Genomic DNA, 20,184 nt, shown 5'->3' on the forward strand with positions numbered 1-20,184 from the left:
TTCTCCCTCTTTTGCTGCTGTAACCCAGGAACTCAGGCATCTCCAGGTTGGATAACCCAGTATGCATGCCCTTGGCAGTGGTGGGTCCCTGTCCCTCAGAGACAAGATCAAGTTAGATTAAATCACCAGAAGCAGGGCTGACACCAATCTGCGGTTACAGCCCTCCTTCAAAAATACCTAGAGTCGCTTCTGTTTTCCTAACTGGGCCTTTATTAATACAAGCTCCATCACCCAGGAAATCAGAAGAGGAGGAAGATGGGAGACTAAACATGGGCTTTTTTTTTTTTTCTCAGACCTATCCTGACACCAACTCGGTGTCTAAAAATTCCATTCTAAAGATTAATAAATAAAAAAATTCCATTCTGACACTAGCAGCTGATGGAAGAGAAGCATAGGGCAAGGTCAGGATGCAGGGGTCGTCCAGAGCTCCTTCCTTCTCCAGGTGTGCCACCCTGCCGGCACCTCAGCGTGCTCACCAGCTGGGAAGTTCCTTGAACCTCATCATTTAGGGGTGTTTATGGTTGTTTCATTATGTAGGTAGGATGGATTAAACCGTTGGCCATTGGTGACTGAACGCAATCTCCAGCCCTTCTTCCTTCCCTGGAGGTTAAGGGGCGGGGCTGAAACCTTCAACCTTCTCATCATGTGGTTGGTTTGTGTGACAACCAGTCCCACCCTGAAGCTATCTAGTGATCTCTCCTCCAACCCATGAGTCATCTTCCTAGCACACAAAAGATAGTAAATTCCAGGCGTTTTAGGAGCTCTGTGCCAGGAACCCAGGACAAAAATCAAATATTCTTTATTATACCCCAGCAAGAGACTTTAGAATAAAGTGACAAAGTTGGGGCAATTTTTGAATCTCCCCAGGAGTACACAGAGGCCGTAGTGCTGGGACTCTGGGCCCCTGCCCCGAGTCTCCAAAATGGGCTGCTCCAGGTTGCAGGGGTGTGTCCCACAGGTGAGCTCTGTCATCACTCATCCTATGGGAGCGGTGAAACGGTACATGTTTTCAGCAAGGAGCCACTTCAGGCAGAACTGAACTCTCAGAAATGCCTTGCACTACCTGCTCAGGGATTCCTTCAAGCAATGTCCCAGGTGACAGTTTCCTTTGCACTAGGCCAAACCTAAGGTATGGAAAGAACACAGACTATTACATTGAATATTATTTTTCCCTGGGAGTCTTGAATCATGAAGAAAAAATGAGAATGTTCAACATGTGAAGAAAATGATCCTTGGCTCCAGGAAAAATCAGACTAAGCATATTTTGATTTCAGTATTATAAAGGCAATGAAATTACCTTTATAATATAGCAAATACTCCTATAGGAAAACGATAATTTTCTTTTTAAAAGTGGTTTTATTTTTTTCCCCCTTCTTATTAATTTTTAAAAATCTTGAGTTGACAGCTCTGTTACTGATACCAAAACCCACGGATGGTTCCTTGGCACATTTGACTGGATGAAACTGATGGCCTTGGGTTTCCTGTGCAGCCATACTGCACATCTAGGGAACCAAGTTTGTATTGGCTATAGGAGACTAGAGGAAGGAGTTGGTCTCATCCTTCCCTGGGAGTGGGACTGTCTTCATTTAAAGATAAGGTGGGGTGCACTGTGAAGGGAAAGAACTGAAGTTATGTCTCTTACTTTAGCAGTTTTCTGCAAAGCAAAATATCCTAGAAGCAAACAAAACAGTTCTTGAAGACTTGCCTTATGCTGTTTCCCTGCATATGAGCTTCTCAAAAAATAAAATGCACCAATAAACGAGTTACTTTTTCATTTCCATATGTGGGGAAATGTACAAAGCTCTGGTATATATATATATATATATATATATATATATATATACCTACTCACAAGTATTGCAGTTGGTAATGTTTTCATACACTTGCAAATGTTAAAAGTCAAAAGTACTTCAATCTTGTACTCTTTGTAAATAAGCAAAGTTTTGTATATGATTCTTTTACTCATTAAAAGCCTGTAGTTTTGTTTTTGTTTTTGTTTTTTTTGTGGTACGCGGACCCCTCACTGTTGTGGCCTCTCCCGTTGCGGAGCACAGGCTCCGGACGCGCAGGCTCAGCGGCCATGGCTCACAGGCCCAGCCGCTCTGCGGCATGTGGGATCTTCCCGGATCGGGGCACGAACCCGTATCCTCTGTGTCGGCAGGTGGACTCTCAACCACTGCGCCACCAGGGAAGCCCAGCTTTTATTGTTTTTAAGGAGGCTGGTCAGGACACTGAAATAACAAAATGCTTTTAGAAATTAAAGAAAAAAGAAAGTAAGGTCATAAAAAATTTTTTTAAGTCAGGCAGTGAGATGCCTGGTACATTTGGGTCACACACATCTGATTTCACATCAGACAATGGCTTATTAAACACTGCCTGGGTACAGACACTGAATATTTGAATATTCAAGAATGTTCATTGTATTGAATGAAGAGAAAGAAGGCTAAATTCAGTCAGCTGTTTGGCTGCTGAAGTTTTATATTTTAGGACTTAGTTTCCTCATCTGTAAATTGAGAGTCTTAGATAAGACTTCTAAGGCCAGTTTAAAATACTTTAAAGACTACAGCTTCCGGTTTCTCAGTCAACTGTTTAATAGTATCATCTCTATTAGCTACAGGTCAGGTTCTCAAACTTGACTGCACACTGCAATCACCTGGGGAGTTTGAAACCATCCCCAAACCCAGCCACTGCTCTGGGATTGACTAAATTGGTCTTGGGTGTGGCCTGAGCATTGCGAGCAGGGGAGGTGGGTGGGGAACAGTGGTCAAGGGAGTTAGATGCTCCCCAGGTGATTCTAATGTGTCGCAAAATTTGAGAACCACAGGTCTAGGTCCTGTATTAGAATCACCTAGGTTGCTTCTTAAAGGTGCAGGTACCCTGCTCTCAGGCTCAGATTCAGTGGGTAGAGGATGAAGCCTAAAAAGCTACTCTTTAAACAACTTCGTCCCGTGGTTGGTGCAGTGGTTCTCAGAGCCACGACTGAGAGGCACTGCTTTAGATACTAATTCTTGGGTGCTCACTTATGGTTTAGATAAATGGGACCAGCCTTAAGGAACAGCTCCTCCGAATTGGGTTCTATCTTTGGGAAACTGGGAGACAGTGAAGAACACTGGGGCAAGTGGTCATTCCGTGCAATTATTATAGGTTGAGATTTACTTGGGAAAAGTTTGGGATGTTGTCAAGAGCAGGAAAATCCCTCCAGCCACGTGAAACCCCCTGTGAAAACAGAGACCCAGATCTGAGCTGTTTAGACAGAGCCACAGGAGACCATACCAGAGGCCAGAGTGTCTGGGGCTCAACCAACCTCTTTCTTCTTTATAAAGACCCATCCATGTCTTCTGAGTCCTTACAACCTTGGACATAAGCAAAGTGCTCAGTGACATTGTGCAGTGAATGCTACGGCCCGATGTCACAGCCTTTGGGTGGGTCCATCATATCAGGACACGCAGCACTTTCCTGATGGTCTGGTCCCGTACAATCACCAGTGCCCTGCTCTGGCATCCAGGATGCCCATTTCTTCTGGACTCTCTAAATAATGGTGGAGAGGAGCAAAGGTGTCTGGTTGGGTGTAGCAGCAGAAGCTGTTGGGGCCCTGTCCAGACTCTTCCAACCCCCTCTGTTTCAGTGCATGCTGGTCTGACTTCCATTTCCCAGCACCTGCTTCTCTGCCTGAAGACCTTTTGTTTTATCCTCAAATACAGTAATACACACACGAAGCCCTCAACTAATGACTGATGGGAGTTGGAGTGAGCTTCCTTGCCTCTTGGGTGGGGTAAGTCTGAGGTATATTTCCTGCAGTGGTTCCCAGAATTCCTCAATGGGATTAAACTTCAGAGCCCACAGTGGCAAGTAACACACCCTTTATTGATGCTCCCCTTCCTCTCACTTCCCCACTCCACAGCCTGACCGATTCCATCCATGGATGAGGTTGGCCAGCCTGTCTTAGGAGGTTTCTGGATGGGAAAAAGAGGGAAAACTCTACTACATAAGAGCATTGAGACAGTGACCCTGCCCCACTAGTGAAGCATGGCCCATGAACGTCAGATTCTGACCTATTGCACTAGCCATTTCTCTCCCACAGAGGAGCAAGGTGATGCCTAAAAGGTAGTAGACATTCCTCTGTCTTCATGCTCCCTCATGGAAGGGGAAAGGAGGTCCCTTCTTTCATGGTCCATGTCTGTAGTGCTATTAAGCCCATTCCTCCACTGAGCACAAGTCTACTATGTAGGTAGACCTATTAAATCTCTTTCACGTCATCTCATTTCTCTTTGTCTCCTGGGTCATGCCCCTATCTCAGGCCACCAAAAAGCTGGGGTCAACACTACAGAGTCTCACGTGCAAACTTTTCTCCATTTGCCCCTCCATGTCCTTCTCTGTGCCCAGGAGGCTGACCCCCACAGACTGCATCACTGAGGTTTCCATGCCATCTGTCTTCTGCTTAGAATAGGTGGTGTGGTAAAGGCTCTCACTGATGCTAGTCCCCAAGCGCTGCACCATCCTTTCTGGGCTTAATCTGTCCACACCTCTGTAAATGTCCTTCATTAACGTTTCTTCAATAAAACCTTATAAGTATGTCATATGTTTCCTGTGGGAAGCCTGATGTACCCTCTAAATCAGGGGTCCCCAACCCTGATTAGGGTCTCCTCTGTTAGGAACTGGGCTGCACAGCAGGAGGTGAGAGGCGCGCGGAGTGAGCGAAGCTTCATCTGCCGCTCCCCATCGTTCCCCATCCCTCAAATTACCACCTGAACCATCCCCCCACCCCCGACTGTGGAAAAACTGTCTTCCACGAAACTGGTCCCTGGTGCCAAAATGGTTGGGGACCACTGCTCTAAATGATCCCCCTGTAGTATGCCCCTATAATCCATTCTGCACACAGCGGCACAGAGCCACTTTTCTAAAATGCAGATGTGCTACTGCTCCCCTGATTAGCATGCTCCCATGTGATTAACTGCCCTCAGGTTAATTTCCAAACTCCTACAAGTTCCCACCTGATCTGTTCTCATGTTTCCTCTTGTCACCTTCCCCCTTGTTCTTTTCAGTAGAGCCAGACCGAAATTTTTAGTTGCTCAAAACCTCCTTGTCTTGAATGTTTACAACATACAGCTGTACCCCTCTCATCCACAGTTTTGCTTTCCACAGTTTCAGTTACCCGTGGTCAACCGTGGTCTGAAAATACATGAGTGAAGAGTTCCGGAGATAAACAATGCATAAGTTTGGAATTGCAGCCATTCTGAGTCATGTGATGAAACCACGTGCCAGCCTGCTCTGTCCTGATTGGCATGCGAATCATCCCCTTGGCCAGTGTATTCATGCTGTACACATTACCCACCCATTAGTCACTTAGCAACCATCGGGGTTATGGGACCGACTGTCACAGTGTCACATTCACATAACTTTTATTACAGTATATTGGTGTCACTATTCTATTATTGTTGTTAATTTCCTACTGTACCTAGTTTATAAATTAAATGAACATATGCACATACGTATAGGAAAAACATAGTGTATATGGGGTTTGGTACTCTAGTTTTAGGCATCCACTGCCTTGGAATGTATCTCCCGTGGATAAATGGGGACTACTGCTTGGCTTTCTGCCTAAAACCTGCCCTCTTCCTCCTTTATCTCCTACCCCTGAGCCCTACAATCTCAATCCTTGATCTGGATAGATTCTACTTGTACGTTAGGTCTTAGTTTCGATGTCACCTCTTCTCCCATCACCAGTCTGGATTAGGGACTTCAGTTTTCGTAGCACCCATTTATTTGCCCACGTGTCCCAGCAAACTATGATGTCCCTGCCTTCCAGAGCTCTCTCATCCTATTTCCAGTCTCAGGAACAATGCCTGGGAAAGGAACAGGATGGTCAACAGCTCAGTAACTATGACATTTGTTCACTGGTTTTGTTTCCTGCAGAAATGACCTCCTTCACTGGTTTTCTTTCCTGCAGAAATTATCTCCTGCTCAGCCTGCAACTGTGGTATACAACTAAGAACCTTATAGCAAAAGGGATGGAATACAGGAACTCTCAGGCCTATTGGGATCCTATAAAAAGAAAACAAAAATAGAATGTTTCTCTGGCTTCAGATCACCCCGCTCTCAGGGCTTAATGCTGACAGACGGTGCACATCCATATTTTAACTCAGCCTCTGGATGTGTGAGAATCCCTCCGCATATATAGACCTTTTTTCAAAGATAATTACTATAGAACCAGTCTCATCATCATGTTTTTAAAAAAATCTCACAAAGAATTGGATTATGGATTGGCTATAATCTTGTTTTATAAAGCATTCGTCATGAACCCATGAACAACTTGACATTTAGCTATTTTTAATAATACTTATATTCTCCACCCCCCTCCCTCGCCCCAGATTAAGACCTTGACAATCACCTACCTCTAACAATGCAGTTTCATCCATCCCCTGCCCCTGCTTTTCCTGCCTCAGGTAACTACCATCCTGAATCCTGTGTTGATTACTTATCGGCTTTCCTTTTACTGTAACTATAGGTATAAAGAGTATTCATTTGCATTTTAGTGTTTTTAATTTTATAAAAAAGGCATCTGGATATAATTATATATACTACACATAAAAATAATCCTTTGGATTTATTTTTTCACTTTATTTACTTGGTTAAAGTTCACATGTATTGTTATATGTCACTGCAGTTATTTTGTTCTTTCTGCTGAATAATCGCTCACAGTAAATACATCATAATTTATTCATTCTCCTTCAGGGGACAGGCATTTGGATGGTTTCCAAGGCCACTGCAAATAATAGTGTTACAAACAGTCTATTACATGTCTCCTGTTGCATATATATTAGTCAGAATAAGCTATTATATGCTACAGTAACAAACAACTTTTAAAATCTAAGCCTTAAAACTACAAAGGTTTATTTCTCACTAATGCTATGTCTCCTCAAAGTCAAGAAGGAAGGCTCTGCTCATTATAATCACTTGAAGACTTAGGCTGACAAAATAGTCATCACTTCAAATGTTGACAGTAGGTATGCCAGAGGGGAAAAAAGGGAGCCCCGAAGGATCTGACATCAGCATTTCAGTGATCGGGCATGGAAGTGACACATCCCTTCCACTTAGAATTCACTGGCCAAAACTAGACCTATGGACCCACCCAGTCACAAGGGACCAGGAGGTTCATTTTCACAGAAGAGGGGAGAACCAGATATATTCAGAAAACAGTTTGAATATTCAGCTTTAGGAGATAATGCCAAATACTTTACAACCCAGCCATTCCCCTCCTGTGTATATATGCAAAGAATTTTGCACATTGCTATTTATTAATGCTATCTTCCAGAATGATTGTACCCAATTATACTTCCACTTGCATGATAAGAAATCTTGTGGATGCACAGCTTTTCCAACTCTTCCTGTTGCTAGATTTCAAGAATTTTCTTTTTTCCAATTGAATGGGTATAAAACGGTATCTCACTGTGATCTTGGTTTGTACTCTTTTGATCACTGATGACTGTCTTGTTTTTTATATATGTTTCATCTTCTGCGAAATGCCCACTTATGTCTTTGCCTATTTGCTATATACTTGTAGGACTTCTTTCTATATTCTGAATACTAGTATTTTATAATTAGTATGTATTACAGAAATCTCTCACTTGGGAACTTGTCTTTTCACTTCCTGGATGAAAAACTCTTAATTTTAACATAATCGGGTTTATCAGTTTTCTGTCATGGTTGATGCTTTTCCTGTCTTCAGAAAAATTTCCAAACTCCAAGTTGCAAAAAATGAAACTTTCAAATTCTCAGTAGGAGATAAGTGAATTCTTTAATTCATATAAAGCTATTGGGCGTGTGTGTGTTTGAGGGTTGTATAAGTTCAATTTGATTTTACTCCGTATGGTTAAAATTTTTCAGGGATATTTGTTGAAAAATCGTTCCTTTAACTATAACATGACATACTGTCATGATATGTTTCTGGGGCTCCATATTCTTTTTGTCAATTTGTCTATTTTTTTCAGTACCACCCAGTTTAAATTAATGTAGCATCATATTTAGTGATTGTATCTGATACAGAAAGACTCCCTTATACTCTTTTTCTTTTTTTGTAGATTACTCTTGGCCATTTGACATTCCATATAAGGTTTACAATCATCTTATTGAATTCTATAAAACCCAGCTTTAAACTTTCAATCAAACATGCTATAATTCTCCATTTGTTTAAATCTTTAAAAATATGTCTGAAGGTTTATTTTCCCTATACAGGTGTTACATATTTTTTGTTGGATTTATTCTTAAATCCTTTATATTCTGATAGTGTTATAAATGATGTCTTCTTCTCTTCAACTACATTTTCCAATTGTTTGCTGCTGCTATCTAGACATACAACCAAATTTGAATATATATACTAGTCTTACATCCAGGCTTCTTAATACATGTTGTTTCTGATTAAGTTTAAAAGAATCTATATACAAGTTACCTTCTATAGCCAACGGAAGTTTTATTTCCTCCTTCCCAGTCCTTATGCCTGTATTTTTCTTGTCTTATTACACTGGCTAAGACTGTCAATATAATGTCAATAAATTAGTGAAAATTCTTATTTCATTTCTAGTTTTAAAATAAATGCTTTTAATGATTCCCTAGTTTAAAATTTCTGTCATAAATGACTATAGAACATTACATGTCTTATCATGAGCTTTTCAGATAACTGTCATGAACTGTGAAGGGTCTGAGATTTTACCCTCCATGCAAGCTAGTAAATGAGACTACCATATCTTTATAGACTCTGGCAAAAGATACAAGGCTCTTGGGTAAGAGATAAGGGACTGTTACCCATGGTGCAGCAGGAAGCATTATCTTCATGCCCATATCTGATCCCCTTGCCCCTCAAGCCCTATGAGAACAGCACAGGGCTGCCACATGCAGTGGATTTGTGCTATAGCTGAGAAAATCTGAATCTTTTAAAATAGGCTACAAGCAAATATGCCCAACGTTCAGCTTGAAGTGAGACATTATCTTTATTATACAAGACAGTAAAAAAAAACCCAAAAAACCCTGTCATTTGCTTCAGAAAGACAATATCTTTCAAGGCTATCTTCTAGGCAATGATCTTGAAGTCTGGAATAAAGGACATGGGAGCTTCTGCTCACAAAATGTGCATAAATGTAAGATCCATGGAGAACTGTCCCTCAATATTTTCTGTTAACCTGTTGATGTGGCAGGTTATACTTATGAGTTTTCTAATATTAAGTGAGGGTTTCCTCAGTGTCCTCTTTTGGTACTTCCTGCATTAGTTTTTCCAGTATCAGTCTTGGAGGAAGGGGTTAACATTGGCTAGTTCAGCACCTTGGTAGTTCTGGTGGCTTCTCATCCTTCAGTATGGCCGCAAAGGCTCTCTGTACCTACCAAACCTTGTGTGAGGAGGTCAGGTATTCCCCATCCAACTCCAGATGGGAAATTAAGACTCACAGCATTCAGTGATCAGCCCAAAGGCCAGAATGATCTCCACAGTCAAGCTGTCTCATTCGAGGTGTGGGCCGGTACGTCTGACCTTCCACCTGCATCTCCCTTCTCCTACTTTCCCACTCACCCCCAAGATAAAGAAACACACAGCTTGTCAGGGAACAATATTCCCATCAACTTCCTCTACTGCCAACCCATGGCTGTCAAGATCATGCCTCTTCTTAGGCAGTTTTACTTAAATTTCCCAATCAAGCTAAACGGAATACAGAAGAACCATCATGGGGCTCTGCCCCAAGCAGATTTCCAACGGGGACATGTACTGGGCCCACCCGGATAAGAACGAATCCAAGACATGAAGAGGAAAGTAACCATTAGATGACTTCACACCTATCAGTCTCCACTGCATGATCCTTTCTGTCTATCCAGAACCCTCGAGCTGCAAAACCATCCCTAACCAGCATCCCACAGCCAAACCTTTTTCACCTTCTTCTCCCTCCCCCCCTTTCAAAGCTTGCCAGTCCCTTGTTCCATCTTAATAATTTAAAGAACCATCTGTACAGTTAGGAATAATAGATGCTGGTAGATTTATGACCTTCCCCTCTAACATAGGCATTTTATCAGAGCTTGTTAAAAATGCTCGTAATTCCATAAGAGTGGTGAAAATATTTAGAGGTAATTAGGTAAGTAGGTACCTTGGAGAAGCATATATTAGGGATTGGTATTTTTTTCTTCCCTAGGATTGATTCCTAGATGCTATAAACTACGGGCATGGGAGATACAGCGTAAGAATGGGGATCAATAGGAAGGGCATTTGGGGGCTTTATCACCCCTGCAGGGACTGGGGATGGGAACTCACGCATCTAAGCACAGGCAAGAACTACAGAAAGGATGCGGTATCCCATCTCTAGATCTCCAAGCCTGCTCACTCTCCTCTCGTACTAACCGTCTGTCTTTTCATACCTGACTATCCTTCTGGCTAGAGAGACCCCAGGAAGGAAGTGGGAGGAGGGCTGGAGAGGTCTAAATGGTAACCTGGAGCTGTTAACTCAGACTTTTTAGCTTTGCCATCAGCTACATGGATGTGCAACCTCCCAATAGCTTTACCAGTAACTCACCTCACCAAATACCCTGTTTCTCACTGAAGTGGGTAGGGAGGAGGGGAAGATCAGTTTTCGATGTGTACCGTTGAATGAGTCATCTTCTGCTTTCCTAAAGCCTTTGTAACCACGTCAGAACTCCAGCCATTCCCAAGATACGCCATGTAGCCAACCACCACTGGGTGTATCCAGACACTTCTCCCTCTCCCTGAATCCCCTTCCCCACCTGATCTAGGTAATGTCTTTCTCCCTGTAAATTCAGTCTAGCTGTCATCTGTGAAGTTACCAGTAAAGTCCTCTCCTTTCTGACCGCCTTCCCAAGAGGGGGATTTGACTACCCTCCTTGCTATTTACTAGAAACATCTTCGAGGTGTCAGATGCGGAGGGCCATCGTGCTGTACCGCCTTTGGTAACTGCCTCCCTTTCTAAGCAGAGTTTCTTGGAAGCAAGGAATCCCTTTATCTCTCTCGCTGGTACTTAGCACGGTAGGATTTCTTAAATTTGTTCATAGGACATTTCCCCAGGCAGCCAACAGGATATGTCTCTTCTTTTCAGGGTTTCTCGCCTCATTCCATCAGGCTGAGGGGTGGCAACAGCTCCACTGTGACCACCATAGTATCTTTTGTGAGTCCTTTCTACCCCACCCTCGCCTGGTGAAGAGTCCCCTCTCAAATCAACCTTCTTCCTAATAGGAGTTCTTCTAATGGGAGCCGTCTGTTTCTGCTGGAATCTTGACTGATACTTATAACTTTATAAAATATGTTTATAAATACAGTTTATACAGTGTCATTATAAACATGGTCCTTAGGTTTTATAGTTTAACATTTGTTACTACATTGACACAGTATTTCTTCTGAAAAGTAACGTATTAGGGGGCCTGCGATCATAGATGGCATCTCAGAGAAAGTAGTGAGAGAGGATGAGAAGCCGCGTGGCCTTTTAGGGGGATGCTAGCAGGCTGCACAGGCAGCCCTGCTTTGTGGTTGGTGGGCAGTAGTGTGAGCATCTTGCTCTAGAACCCACTAAAAACAGGGATGAGCTGTGTGCGTCTCCAGTTTGACAGAGGAGCTGGGCACCCAGTGCCTGGCCAGCTGAGGGCAGGAAGACCCGCTCGGGCTCTGGGTGGCAAGGTTGCTGAGCGCCAGCCCAGGCCAGGCCAGACGGTCCCCTGGGGCGTGTGAGGGTGAGGAACAGGCCTGCTCTGTCCCAGTCACAGACTGTGCTGGCTGCAGGCAGTTTCCTTCCCTCTGAGGTCTCATCAGTGGGGGACCCACAGCTGCCAGAATGGTGCTGATATCCTTGTTAAATATTTAAATTTCATTTGCCGGAGCAGCAGGTAAGATGCAATTAGATGTTACAGGAAAAGACGCTTCTGAGAGCTAGCTCGTTCTGTATCTGGGGACCCTGCACTCTCCCTTCCACTTCCTTCCTCAGGGCAGCATCATCAGGGAGCCTTTGATCCCCCTCAGGCTAGGCCGACAGCTTGCTTCGGATGGGAGATTGGCTGCAGGAGATGCTGTAAGTCCTGATGGGGCTGGAAAGGGGCTGGAGAAGGGGAGGGCCAGGTGTTAGAGAGGATGGGAAGAGAAAGAGTGTTGCAGGTGCAGGCCAAAGGCTGAGATGTGGGAAAATAGGCTCTCGCGTTTGGGATGATCCTATACAATTGGGGAAATGCTAGCTGACATTTACTAGTGTTTTAAAGTTCGCAGAACACTTTCACATTCATTCTTACTGAATTCTCAACAGACCTGTGAGGTCAGATTATCAGTGATAAATCAAATGGGCTTAGAGTTTGGGGAGAATTTCCCCAGAGTCTCAGAGTTGGCCCTCCAGCCCAACTCTGACGACACTTCTCTCCAGGCTGTGATATGGGACCCTGTGCCTCACATCCTCTAGACCCACCTCTTACTCCAGTCACTGCTGTCATGTTCTGCCCAGAAGCTCCTCTCACTCCTGACCCCTGCTGACACAGCGGGAAGCATGGGCACAGAGCAGCTGATGTCCAAAGGGACAACTGTCGACCAATGGAACAAAGGAGCCAGTAAATAAGTGCCCCTTGGATGGACATTTCCGGGGGCCCTGATACAGCACCTAGAGTCTCAGGGAGAGCACCCTTCCTCGTCCACGTCTGTGACCAGCTTGATGGATAACACGTGCTTGTTTTGGAATCCCTTCCTTTCCTGTCGCACTTAGAGATCTGTTTCCTCACTTGATTTCTTGGACTCACTTCTCAAACTGAATTGCCTACACATAAGCCCCTCCTGTAGACTTCGATCTGTGTCTTTCAAGCTAAGACCATCATGATTTCTTTTTCCATCAGTGCAGGTTGGAGGGGTGGGAACAGGACTGATATAGATGGTTTGCTAATTACTATCTGTATTAACAAGTTAACTGTTGTAACAAGTTACCAAACTTGGTGGCTCAAAACAAATTTATTCTCATTAGTTCTGGAGGCCAGGAATTCAAAATCAAGGTGCCAGCCGGGCCGCACTCCCTCTGAAGCTCTAGGGGAGAGTCTTTTCTTGCTTCTTCCAGCTCCTGGTGACTCCAGGTGTTCCTTGGCTTGTGGCTACATCACTCCAATCTCTGCCTCTGTCTTTACATGACCTTCTCTGTCACAGTTCCCTCTTGTTTCTCTCATAAGGACACCTGTCATTAGAGTTAGGGCCCACCCTAAATCCAGGATAATCTCATCTAAATATTCTCAATTACATCTGCAAGGATCCTATTTTCAAATAAGGTCACACTCTCAGGTTCTGGGGGTTGGGACTTTGACATATTTTGGTGGGGGGGGGGAGCATTATTCAACCTGTTATACAACCCCTTTGCAGAAAATATGGAGATATACAGGCACCTTGAGCTGCGAATCTCAGGATATGAAATCCTAGAATAGAAGGCAGGCAAAGAGAAGGTGTGAGCCCAGAGAAAGTGCTGGAGGGAGTAGAGCCAGGTGGTGCAGTGTGCAGGTGTGGCCAAGAAGCAAGGCTGAGAAGAAGCCAGATGTAACCAGTGTGTGAGCACCTTGCATGGAACCTGGCCAGGCTCTGCAAGCGGGAGCAGGCCCTAACAAGCTGGACCTTAAAAAATATTTCAAAGGTAACTAGATCTCATCCAGGTAACTTTGCACCTTCATGGAAGATGGAATGCACAGGTCTGGAGTATAGCAGCAGACTAGATCTGGTAAGAGACTCAAAGTTCATGTCCTAAAGGAAGTACAAAGGCATTCTCTTCTGGACTAAATTGCAGCCGTGTATTGATGAGATGGAAACAACAAGACTCCTGAGTTTGGTCCAGAAAGAAAAGTACAAAGAGAGCCTGGATGTAAGGAAATGAACAACAGGCTCTGAGCATTGGCTGTCTAGGCACTAGACATTGTGGTGGGTGATATCCAAGTCTAATTAAAAATGTACAACAGCTAGGTATCTTTAAAGTAATAAACACTGATTATAGATACATCTGCTATATACTATATAGAACTTGGAAAAGCATAAATGTTGCTTGTAGTAAAACCAACCTGAAAAAGCCGCTGTTGTATTTAATGCTTGCAAAAATGAGATTGCACTGTTTTTAATTACATTTTGTATTTTCACGTGTCAAAGTATATCAACATTTTTTCATGGTGGTAGAACATTCTATTGTATAGAGCTACCAGAATATAATCACATTGCCAAGTATTTAAATTGTATTTTTGTATATTTTCTCCTATTATAAGCACTACAATGACTGCTTTTATACACTCGTCTAATGACAAATTCTCAAGAGTAGAATTTGCTAAGTTAAAAGGCTATGTGTATTTTTTTCCTTCAAGCCTAATTTTCTTTTATTGGTCAGGTGAGATCTCAAGTGTACAACCCAATGAATTTGACAAAAGTTATCCACCTACTCAAAATATAAATCATTTCCACCACCTAAGAAAGTTCCCTCACATGCCCTTTTAGTAGTCAACCCCATCTCTACTTTTTACAGGCAAACTCTATTCTGATTTCCTTCACATTAGATTCATTTTGCCTGTCCTTGAATCTCATAACTATGGAATCATATGGTTTCTCTCTTTTGTGTCTGGTTTCTTTCAGTGAACCTAATATTTTTCAGATTCACCCACACTGTCACATGTATCCACAGATCATTCTTGTTTTACTTTTATATTTTGTATTTATACATTTTAAGTTTTATTTCATTGTAGGAAAAATGCTATAATTTGGCTTCTGTTGATTTAATATTATTGTTATTTTTCTTGTACTGTATGAATATACAGTTGGTCCTCCATGTATTAATATGTGGGTTTTGTATCCACAGATTCAACCAACTATGGATTGAAAATATTTGGGGAAAATAATCCCAGAAAGTCCTCAAACGCAAAACTTGCATTTGCTGAGTGCTGGTAACTATTTACGTAGCATTGACCCTGTATTTACAACTACTTATATATATAGCACTTACACTGTGTTACTTATTATAAGTAACCTAGAGATGATTTAAAGTGGAGGATGTGCATAGGTTATATGAAAATACAACACCATTTTATAGAAGCGACTTGAGTATCCACAGATGCTGGTATCCGTGGGGATCCTGGAATCAATCTCCCCACAGATACCGAGGGATGACTGTATCACTGTCCCATAATCCTGATTTTACAGAGAGGGCACAGAAAAATGGTGCAGTCCTAGAATGTCAGCGTCTAAAAGATTCCCACATCTTTGCCCCCGAAAATGAGTTGGAGATGATCTAATGCAGAACATTCTAGATATAAAGCTTTAGTTCATAGAAAAAACTGTAAGGGGTTGGGGATTTTCTCGGCACTGTTCTATAGAGTCTCTGAGAGCCTTTGGAACAGACATCGCTCATTTACAACTTCATTCAGAGAAAGACAGGGAGTGGAGGAGAGATGTGGGAAGATGTAAGGGCTGGGCTTCTGGATAGCAGAATTTCTCCCTGCCTGGTAATTTAACAACTCCAATACTCCCAGGGGCAGTAACTCTGGAGGAGGTCGGTTAATTACTGCCAGGCCACAGAATAAAATTTCCCCAAGAACCCCCGTTTTCTGAGCTAATTAAAAGTTTAATCCGGTGGGACTCTTTCCCGGCAAATTAACATCATGGACTTCGATGAACTGATGCCTTTAATAGACTATGGTATTTTGGCGGACTTAGTCACAGTTGTAACTCCTCTCCTTAATGAGGTCAGCTAGGCTAGACCCGGACATTCAGGTCATTGGCACCACGTGGACCAGAGCGGTGAGGGTGGAGGAGAGTGAAGTTCAGTTAGGAAAAGCCCTTTCAGTGGGCTCGTTCATTTTTGACCAACTCTATTTATGATCAGAAGCAACCAACAGGAAATCAGTTATGCTGTAGGAGTTCACTCAATCACTGGGGTTCTTAGAATGCCAGGCACTGGGTACAGGAAGATAAATATGACTCTTTCTACCTCTAGGAGTTAGGAGTCCAGAGGGAAGAAGACTTCCAACATCCTCCCGTCCCCACAGACACACATTCACAGTTGTTCCTGTGAACTAAAGATTTATATCTAGAATGTTCTGGTTAATAACCTACTACAGTGGACACATCCTAAGTGTCACTCTGTTGTTGCCCTGTGAATGTTAACAAGTACTATGGTGTACCCGCTCTACCAGCATTGTGGGGTAGAGGAGGGAATACAGAAGCAAGGGGAACTCTGGTTAAGAGTCACTATCACTTTAGTCTGGAGGATGGTCTTATAAAATCTAGAATATTCGACTGCCTTAATTTCAGATGGAACCCTATCTACAAATTATTTCAGGGCTCCTCTAAGTACAATCAGGTATCAGGAGATTGGGCTGATAATTCGATTGGAAGTACTTATGGAATTTTAGTTGTCAGACTTTAAATCATTTTAACAGCGGCCCCTATTTTCTGAACCAAAATCAGACTAGGGTCTAAAGTAATATGGTTCCTGCTGCTACAACTTCAACCCATTCCTTCCTAAGACTGGTGCAATAAAATGCAGCCATGGACACTACCTACCTCACTGGCGATAAGGTCATGGTGGAGACCTCTATCTAGCTGTCTCTCATGGAGGGGGTGTTGAGGGTTCTAAATAAGTCCTTAGAGAGGTCCACTCAGCTCAGGGATCTACTAAATTATCCAAGAGGACTTTGGAGGAAAATAATGGGAAATTCTTACCCTTACCAACAGAAAAATCAGGGGTTTGAGTGCCCTGAACTTTCTCAAGCTAGGCTCTCCACCTTTTCTGTAGCAGGTGCCAACATGGACACACAGGACAGGTTGGGCCCAAGAAGTGTGGAACAAATGACCATAAGTGCCCTTCATCCCCAAACCCTCACCTTCGGAATAAGCTCCATCATAAGGGAGTTTTTCCTTAAAATATCTTGCACATGCTTTCAAATGTATGGTGAATATTCCTACTCTATCCTAGGCTGCTTTCCCCACCCACCCTGAATGTCTCATTTCTTGAATTCATGCAGACCTTTATTATTATTATTCTTTTTTTAACAGAACACTTTCCCCCTCTTTCTCCCATCCTTCTTTTCTTGGCTAATTGCTACTCATTCTTTAAGTCTTATGTCTTCCAGACTTCTGGATAGTCTAGTACCTCCCGTAGCAGAGAGTATGCAGCAGACATTACCACTATTCACTGATATCCTTAATGGCACGTTTACTTCCCCACTCCCTTGAAGTGTGCCCATGTGACATGATTCGGCCAATGAAATGTGATGTGTCACTTCTGGGTAGAAGCATTTAAGTACCTATGGCTGACACACCACCTCTCTGGTTCCCCTGAAACCTCAGTAAGAGTGGAAGCAAGTGTTGATATGGCAGTACAACGTCACATGAGAGACAGCTACTCTGCAGGGTCACCCCAGAGTAGATTTTACATGAGTGAAAGATAAACTTTTGTTGTTTAGAGACCCTTTTAGAGATGTTTGTTACTACAGCGTAACATAGCATATCCTGCCTACTACGCGGTATTAGACCCCAAATATTCTAGTTAGGTATCAATGACTCAATGTCTTACTCCTGGGGCTGCTGTTGTCTCTACCTTGAGTTGCCCATTCATGTTTTTATTTCCCAAAGCACCGCAAGCCTATTGAATTCGTTACAAAATTTGAAAGCTGTCACTTAATACATTAACATTTTAACTGTTGCTCAATGAAGTACAGTGTAGGTTGGGACAGCACTCTAAATCTTACAGCTATGCCATCTGAAACTCTTGGTCTTCAAGATTACCATGGCAGGAGAAGAGAATGAGAGAGGAGAAAACACCAGAATACATGTTATGCCCACTCATATTCCATTGGCCAGAAATAGCCCCAACCTAATTGCAAGGGAGGCTGGGAATATGAGGAGCACATGAAGTATTTGGTGGAAACCAACTGTCTCTAATTCACCTATTATCCACCCTTTGCTGAAAGGCTGGGGGTACAGGATGTGGGATTACACCGCTGCAAAGCCGGAAACAAAACGAATGATAAAATCCTTCTTGAAATCCTCAGCCAGCCCCATCCCAGGAATTTCTTCACTTCTCTTAGAACCCAACTGCTAGCCTCTCCTGTTAAGTATCCTCCTCTCCTTCCCAGTGAAATTCAATGGACGCTCACCCCTCACCCCACGTGGTACCTGTTTTGCTTTTCCAAAGAAGGGAGGTACTGATGGTCTGAGCCATCCGCCACAGTCCCACCTGGGTACAAAAGCCCTTCCATGTCCCCCACTTCTTGTTTGTAGGGAAAAAGCTTTCTGCCTAGGTCCTAGACCTTCCCTGTGTTCCAAAGGGCAGATTCCAGCAGTTACTAATTAGGGGAGTGAGGAAATGCACCAAGAACAACAGTGCAGGATGGGGCCGTCCGGTTTCTCCTCAGGGGATATGCACAACGATCTGATACATATCTTGAGTTCTTCTACAGGAACTAAGGCCCCCGCCCACGTGGAGGATGGCAACTTCAGGCTGAGCACGAGCACAGGGACCCCAGGCTGGTTGAAACCAGAAGGCTAACGATTGAGATTCTCAGAACGCCACCTGTTATCTCACCAACCAATCAGAGGAGGGTTACACACCCTGCAGCCCTCCCCCCAGGTTTTGCCTATAAACACTTCTTTCCTGAAACCCCTCGGGTCTTTTGAGCGTGAGCCACTGGTTGTCCTCATTTATTGGCCCTGAAATAAACCTTTCTCTGCTCCAAAGTCAACATTTGTGTTTGTTTGGCCTCACTGTGCTTGGGGCACAGGAACTTGGGTTCAACAACACGCTCTCAGATTAATGACTCACAGAAGCTTTAAAATTCATTTTTCCAAACTGAGATTAGATAAACTTCTCCAGCAAAGTACCCTCTTCCTAGTTGTTTCTAAATCAGAGGGGACTTATAGAGCGTTTGTTCTTCCTTTCTTTAGATCAGGTGTTAATAAACCCTGATCCTCAGTCTGAACGCAGTCACTGCTGCCACATGCTTATGGAAAGTTTTATTAGCACATGGCCACAGCCATTCTTCTATGTATTGCTATGGATGCATTTGGGCTACAATGACATGATGACTATTTGTGACAGAGACCAACTGTCTGGCCCTTTAAGAAAAAATTCGTTGACCTCTGGTTTAGAACAAACTCAAGGGAGAGTTTTTTCTTCTTTGTATACATTTGAGTTTCTCTTGAAACTCTCTAAACCCTCCCCTTCAACCCCCCACCCCCACCCAGTGTAGCCCCCCTGTAGCTCCCTTTTCACTGTCTTTCCCATTATACTGTGACTGCCGGTTCACTTGCTATGAGGGCCCAGAAGATTCCATCTGCTCCATCGGTTCATCTCCCTTCACAGCACCTTGCTCATTAAGGCGCCCAATACATTTGTTGAATGACTGAGCTCTGACGTCATCTCATCAAGGTACGGCCTGAGAAAGTAGTTGCCTTCGCCCTGTTTGTTTGTTTTTTTTTGCGGTACGCGGGCCTCTCAGTGTTGTGGCCTCTCCTGTTGCAGAGCACAGGCTCCGGACGCGCAGGCTCAGCGGCCATGGCTCACAGACCCAGTCGCTCCGCGGCACATGGGATCTTCCCGGACCGGGGCACGAGCCCGTGTGGACTCTCAACCACTGCGCCACCAGGGAAGCCCCGCCCTGTTTTTTTCATGGAAGTGGAGGCATTGTGGGAACCACTGGAGATGAAGACTGCTTAGACGGATGCTTTCAGATGGAGGCCGGGAATGAGTTACAGGGAGCTAAACAGAGCTTGGGACAGCAGCCAGAGCGCCCAGGCCAGTGGTCTTCAGTGACCTCAGTACAATGATCCTTTTCTCTGAGCTCTTTGATGCGTAAACGGATGGGAAGCACTGACTTAGAACTGAACACAGGGGCCAGGGACGTGCCAGCACCCTGATCTGTCCAACTAGGGGACCCTGACGACCCCAAAGCCACTGTGAGCTGAAAGCTCCTTTCACAAATGAGGCAGCTCTGGATGGATAAGAACCAAAAGAGTTGCACACCTTATGGATGGGAAGACTGCGAGAGAAAGGAGCATGAACAGGGAGATGAAAGAGACCCATTCCTCTTTGCCATCAAACTGGGTTGCCCACGCCACCTGGCATCTTCCAAGGTAGTTCACTGAGCCGGGCCTTTCCGTGAGCCCTGCCTAATGTTCCAAATATCAGGACTGTAATTACTTCTCTCCTCCATGGACCCTGA

The 20,184-nt window shown here is 43.8% G+C and overlaps 1 long non-coding RNA gene across 1 annotated transcript; it reads left to right on the forward strand.

Moving 5' to 3' along the window:
• Positions 1-872: 872 nt before the first annotated feature.
• On the forward strand, positions 873-18,718 carry LOC113630883 (uncharacterized). Its single transcript, XR_003437126.1, has 3 exons — positions 873-1,129; positions 14,823-14,907; positions 18,424-18,718. It is a non-coding gene; the product is annotated as an uncharacterized LOC113630883 (long non-coding RNA).
• The last annotated feature ends 1,466 nt before the right edge of the window (positions 18,719-20,184 follow it).

This window comes from Aethalodelphis obliquidens, unplaced genomic scaffold (genome assembly GCF_003676395.1).
Source record: "Aethalodelphis obliquidens isolate GAN/ISIS:26980383/991018 unplaced genomic scaffold, ASM367639v1 scaffold31, whole genome shotgun sequence".
Taxonomy (NCBI): domain Eukaryota; kingdom Metazoa; phylum Chordata; class Mammalia; order Artiodactyla; family Delphinidae; genus Aethalodelphis; species Aethalodelphis obliquidens.